The sequence below is a fragment of the Schistosoma mansoni genome, chromosome 1 (genome assembly GCF_000237925.1).
Source record: "Schistosoma mansoni strain Puerto Rico chromosome 1, complete genome".
NCBI lineage: Eukaryota > Metazoa > Platyhelminthes > Trematoda > Strigeidida > Schistosomatidae > Schistosoma > Schistosoma mansoni.
This window is the reverse complement of record NC_031495.1, coordinates 5,182,120-5,188,808: the sequence shown is the minus strand read 5'-3', so window position 1 is coordinate 5,188,808 and position 6,689 is coordinate 5,182,120. Positions and strand designations below refer to the sequence as shown.

The following is a 6,689-nucleotide window of genomic DNA, read 5'->3' as shown; positions in this document are numbered from 1 at the left end:
AATCTTCCAAAAACATACTTGGTAATGTATGAATTTCAATTTTTTTATTATTAATGATGATCATTACTGTTTTTGCATAGTTATTTTTCTTTAATGGTAACAAAATACAATCACAAATGTATGTGTGTGTTGTGTGCTACCGTTTATAGATACAAAAAATGTATAATATAAGGATATTAGTACTTGTATGGGTAGTATTGTGGTGTAGTCTACTTATATCCTTATAAGTAGTATATAGTGATGGTCAGACATAGAATGTATTTTGGCAGAAGACCGATAAGGAAAGAACTGAAATGAAGCGTAATTGATAGGAAAATGCATGAGAAATGGAATTAGAGAAGATGATTTGATAGTTACAGAAGGAACAGTGAAGATTGAGACAATTGGTTGATATTTTAGAAACTAACTGTTTTCTGTATGATTATCAGAATTCGGTGAGATAGTCTGTAATTTATGCTTAAATACATTCGATTGTCCCCAACCAATGTTCTGTTCACTAGAGTATAACCCCTTCGCTAGAATGATAAGTCAGTTACAAATGTGGTATTTTTGATCAAATTCATAATCTTATTACATGATACGATTGTTCGAATCTGTTAGTGATATTCAAGATTCATGTATGTGAGCCCCAACACTTACTTAAGTGAGATAATCAAGAATAAGTGGGAAGCTTTTATTGGTTAAATTAGATGGAGAATATATTTATAATTAGTTCATAAACATAAATACTTACCTTCACTTAGTATTGTTTGTTTGAATCTTCCCATTGATGTTTAGGACTGCAACTGGTCAGTCTCTAATTGGCATATGTGCATACTGTGCGTATTGTCTCGATATGGGAAGATCCAAACAAACAATACTAAGTGAATTTAAACTTCACCCCATTGCACATGCAATTGGCTGTCAGGACTCAGTAGATGAGTGGATAACGCGATGGCATTTGAAGCGAATGGTACTGGGTTCGAGTCCCAGAGTGAACATCAACTCTGAGATGCAGGTACATCCAGCTGACGAGTTCCAAATAGAACGAAACGCGCGTTCAACTTTTTTTGCACTGCTAGCCACTATCCATCTCTGTTTACCATAATTTCAGTGTTATAGTTTAGCTTTACTAGCGAATAGATTGCATCGTTTACATTACTTTTAAGGTTATATATGTAAATTATGAATAACTTGGATAGATGATATGATTTCCGATAAATAAGATTGATTGTAATGCCTCACATTTATTGCTTCATGGATAATCTCATCATCATCATCATCATCATCATCATCATCATCATCATCATCATCGGTTTTCTGATGTTCATTTATTGTAAGCTTTAGTCAAGTTTTCCAATTTGTGATTAATTATTATTAGGCTATAATAATCTATAGCATACAAATTGTGCAATTCATATAGTGTTTTATCCGATTCAGACTTATCTGTTACCATATCTTAATGATATAGAATATTCCATCCATCTTTTCTACTTAATTAATCCAATTCTGCTCGGGGCTCTTCTAGGATTACTGGTGATCCTAAGTTATGGTAAAGAGGATGGTTGGTTGTAAGGTTACCAACTTTAACCCGTAGAAATGAACTTCACTGAAAAAGTACTAACCAAAGTAATCGAACATACTAAAAATAAAATAAAATTTTTTGGATCGTATGTTCTATAATTTTGATACAAAAAGAAAATGTTTTAAAGAACATTTCCGATAAGTCCAGTGCTGGATAGACAAAATGAGTCGCATGATGTCTACTATCGTTCTAAGATCGTTGTTGAAATAGTTGACAAGACAAACTGACATTTGTTCATAAGAATTTTTGAAGTTAGGATAAACTGGACATATATTTCGGTCTAATTTTTGGGACTTTTCATTACCGAGCACACAGGTAAGCAAATGGGAACGATCTTCAGGTCTAGTGTTGTGGAGATAACAATTAGACTGTTAAGTTCGATAACAATAATTCATAATCTTAATTCTAGTTGGTTTGGGATATAATATGAAACATTATTTGCTATTGTTTAACTTTTTAACTTTTTAGAGGTTCAGGACAGAGTGGGTTGGAGAATGCTGGTCGGCGGCCTATGCTCCATTGGGAGTAACAGGCGTAAGTAAGTAAGTAACTTTTTAGAGGACTAGATAAACTACTTATTTCAACTGCTTTCTTTTTTCACAAATACAGTTATCATAACCAAGTTTTTATTGATGTAAAATGGTTAAACGAAATGATAATAATATAGGTCTTTAAGAATGTGGTGTGACTTTCCTTACTGTAGTTTATAGTTCTTCATGATCTGTTTTATTTGTTTGTTTAAAAACATATACATTGGCACGAGGAGACACCAATATATATATATATACCCCATAAATCACTCGATTTGTGTGACAGCTGCAATACTTCTCGGGCACCCAAACAAAAGTAGATGGTTTCCTTAGGGGGCCACTCGACGGGTCTTTGACCTAAAGGACTAATCCACATGACAGTAAAGCAATGTTAGGAGATGCAGTCCCATGGGTAACCGGTAACTAACAATAGGTTCATACTCCACTTGTTACTTCAGAATCCTTGAGCTCATAAGCACCATTGATTTGAAATCACGGTTTTACAACTCCCCTAGGTAGATCCTTCATATCCACCAACCCGTTTATGCTAAATCGGAAAGGATGAATTCACTTGTTGTATCTTCTCATTGTTATTTAGGACTGTAATTAATCAGTTTCTTGTTGGCATATGTGCATGCTCTGCGTTTTGCCTTGATATTGCCTTAAGTCACAAGCTTTATAATCAAAGATGGACTCAGTAGATAAGTGGATAACGAAATAATGTTTAAAGTGAATGGTACTGGGTTCTAGTCTCAGAATGAACATCAACTTTGGGATACAGGTACATCCAGCTGACGAGTCCCAAAGAGGAAGAAACGAGCATCCTGGATTACATTTCTAGCTACCATCCATCTCTACTCATAAAGGATAAGTTAAGACAAAACTTTAGCTGTATTTATTAGCGGATGAATGTTTGCCATTTACTAAGATTGTGGTGATTTGATTATTTTTCATATTCATTTTGATACGTATTCAGTAATCATTACACTCCGTCGGCTCTCCGTTTTGGCGAGGTGAGGTCAAGAGAATGGCCACACTAGGATCCTGTATGCGTGTTTTGGAGACACAGCATACATCAATGGTACGAGATCCTAGGGTTTTAGCTAAGGAGGCCTGCTGGCCGACTTGACATAGGGTGCTTACGTTGAAGGCTCCAATGTGTAGTTTGGAGAGAGGTTTCAGTAGACTTGGGGCAGTGTTTTGCGCACTAGAATCGTTGGCCATGGTGACACTTGAGGAGGAAGCCGAAAGAGGAAGTTTAGTGTTGAAAGTCGATGTAGGAGGAATAATGGGAATTGAAGAAGGAGATTGATTATGAATACAGTGATCTTGAGTACTGTTAGAGGTGTGAGAACGGTTATCACTTCCTGGTTGCTCACACAGTGGAAGGGTTCTTCTAGAAGTACCTGAAAAGGAAATTGGATTAGAAGAGGTCTCAGTGACCTGAGAGCGTGACCGCAGTGCCCAAGGAACAACTGCTTGAGGTCGGTCACACACGACCTTTTTGTGAGTAATTTTCGCGTTAGCTCCGTACTTGATGGGATCTTACCGGCGGAAACGGATAACCGTGGGATAAGGCGAGGTGTGCATTTTTAGGGACGACTTTTTCCAGCCTCACTCATCTTTGTGGGAAGGTAGCATCGCGGTTATGCTGATTTTCTGAAGGAAACACCTGACTGCCATCACACCTCTCTACATTCAGCAGTACGACTTCGCCTTCGGACCTTGGGTTTGCTGCTTTTAGTCTTACCGCTCTTCAACCGACCTCCCAGGATGGTGGGACCTTGAGGAACGGTTGTTCCAGTTAGTATAGCTCGATTGTTTTATCCCGATAGGCAAACCTGACCACCACGTCAAGGTAGCAGTAACGGCCGGGCTTCATATCTTTCTTTCTTCCTGTACTATATTTTTATATGCGATCTTTCTTTTATATATTACCACCATTAAATGAACTACCTCCATGAATTCGGTGTTCATCTTGTTGTGCTAATGAGATATGGCAACTTGGGACGATGCATATATACCCGGTCCTACGTTGTCGCTGACTGACTGACTGACAACTCTTTATGTATATGTATCCATGTACACATGTTCATTAATAAACATAGTGTTATATGATGCTATCATTTACATTGAATACAATTATTTATATAACATTTACAAATAGTTGTACTTTTAAATAATTAATCATTTACACTTAGAACCCATCAACTATCTTCTAATTTCATGTACTTTATTGAAAATATAATGTACTCTTTGAAAAATTGCAACTTGTCATCCATTTATCTTATTATTCAACAATTTATCATTTTAGTAAATAAATACTTCTATTTTCAAATTTTTCGACTATTCTTTGAATTTTCATATATAATTGAAATCATGAGTCAATTGAAGCTAGACCAACATGGAAAACCTGGAAGCACTCGACGGCCGTTTCGTCCTATTGTGGGACGCCTCAACAGTGCGCACCCACGATCCCTCCTCGCTAACGGTATTCGAACCCAGGACCTACCAGTCTCGTGCGCGAGCACTTAACCGATAGACCACTTAGCTGGCCGGTGTTAATGTCTAGCTTCAACCAATCCACGAAGTTGAGTAACCGTTTCACCAATCTCGCGAGGCGGGATCGTGGATGCGCATTGCTGAGGAGTCCCACAATAGGATAAAACAGCCATCCAAAGCTTCCAGGTTTTCCATGTTGGTCTAGCTTCAATTGACTCATGATTTCAATTATATATAAAAATTACTAAAAATCTCCACAAGCAACCCCTTTATTCTTTGAATGTTCTAAATGAGATAAAAAAACCAAGGTATGTATTAGATAGTGTTTTCGAAACTTAGTAAACATCAGATTATATACTAAAGAATTACATTTACTTAAATGAATCAATACGACGAATCCCCTCGATTTTTTTCTTATACAACAACCAGTTTTTCGTATGTAAGAACTTACGTCTAAATTAGAGCGAATGGTTTCACAGTATTTGGGCGCCCGAGTTGATGTAAGATATTAAATAGTAATAATATATTTGTAAAATCTCAGTGAATGAATTTGAAGTAAATCCAACGTTTCATCTGGCAATCTGATCCAAGCTTTTTCAAGGAAATATTTCCCAGCGAACCAATCGAGCTATACTGGCTGGAACAACCGTTCCTCAAGGTCCCACCATCCCAGGAGGTCAGTTGAAGAGAGGTTAGAGTAAAATCAGAAAACGCAAAGTCCGAAGGCGTGGTCGTACTTCTGACTGCATAGAGATGTGACGGCAGTAAGGTGTTTCCTTCAGACAACCAGCATAACACTGATGCTGCCTTCCCACAAGGAGAGGAAGGGTTAGAAAAGGTCGATCCTAAAAATACACACCTCGCCTTATCCGTCTTCTTGAAGTATTTTCTTGAAAAAGTTTGGATCAGATTGCCAGGTGAAACGTTGGATTCACTTCAAATTCATTCTCTGAGATTTTACAAATATTCATTCTTCTTCCTATTTAACTCTTTTCTCATATTTCTGTTATAGGAAATTGTTTTTCAGAATGATTTTCTTCAAAGAGAAAAATAGGAACTTCAACATATGCTATCGTTTAATATTGTCTCAACTTGTTTCATCCATTTTTTGCCATGGATACATGAATATCAACTATTCATAAGATAACCATTATGTATATTTTTCAGGAACCTAACAATAACCTAATTAGAAGACATTGGATATTGATTTTGGTTTTGATGATTTAATTATAGTAACCCTATAATAATTTTATATTTTATTAATTTCCCATATAAATATATTTATATATTCTCTTTTTTTATTTTTTTTTATAATCACCATGGTAGTATTGGTTAGTAATGATGATTATCAGAAATATTTATCATTGAAGGAAAATAGTAAGAGGAACAATAAAAAGAACATGTAGTGATGGGTTGGTAAGTGTATGTGGGAAGGGGGGGGATAAATTTTTGTTTTTCACCAACATATTTTTTTTGTAAAAATATGTACGCCACAGTATAATAATAAGAAATTTAATTATATGGCTATAAAACAGTTTAAATGAAGAAGAAAATACAACCAACCAAATGGAGAAGAAGTTTTTCTTAGTGTATATTCCGTTAGATTGTAGACTTTCTGATGAGATTAGAGTAATAATTGCTTGTAATGGTGAAGGTGCATCCACTCTTTGTGTTCACCCCAAATTCTAATCCTCTGAATTCTTCATGTCTCTCTATCACTAGATTATACTCCTTGAATAATATCTTTATACCATAATCTTTCAGATTACTGCTTATACTCTCACTATTTCTACCAGTATGGGATTTGAATCGACAACTGCATCTCTGTGTTAATATGGTATGGCAACTCGAACTGATGTACGTACGTAAGAAGTTCTACGTTGTGATAGACTGACTGGATAATTGTTCTTTAACATGTTCATTAAAAATAACCACGTCCGTCGATTTCTGATACTGGTAAGAGAAAAAAAGAACAATGTTAAAAGGGTGAAACGAAGATATTTTTGTCATCAATACTATTTTTACATTTTTATTTACAACGACCTACTGGATGGAATCGGATTGTAAAATGGTTATTCAAATCTGACACTGAA

General features: G+C 35.8%; 1 non-coding gene across 1 annotated transcript; it reads left to right on the top strand.

The window, feature by feature from the left end:
- The first annotated feature begins 911 nt into the window (after positions 1-911).
- On the top strand, positions 912-978 carry Smp_tRNA_00505_Gln_TTG.1.1. Its single transcript has one exon. It is a non-coding gene (tRNA).
- Positions 979-6,689: the final 5,711 nt, after the last annotated feature.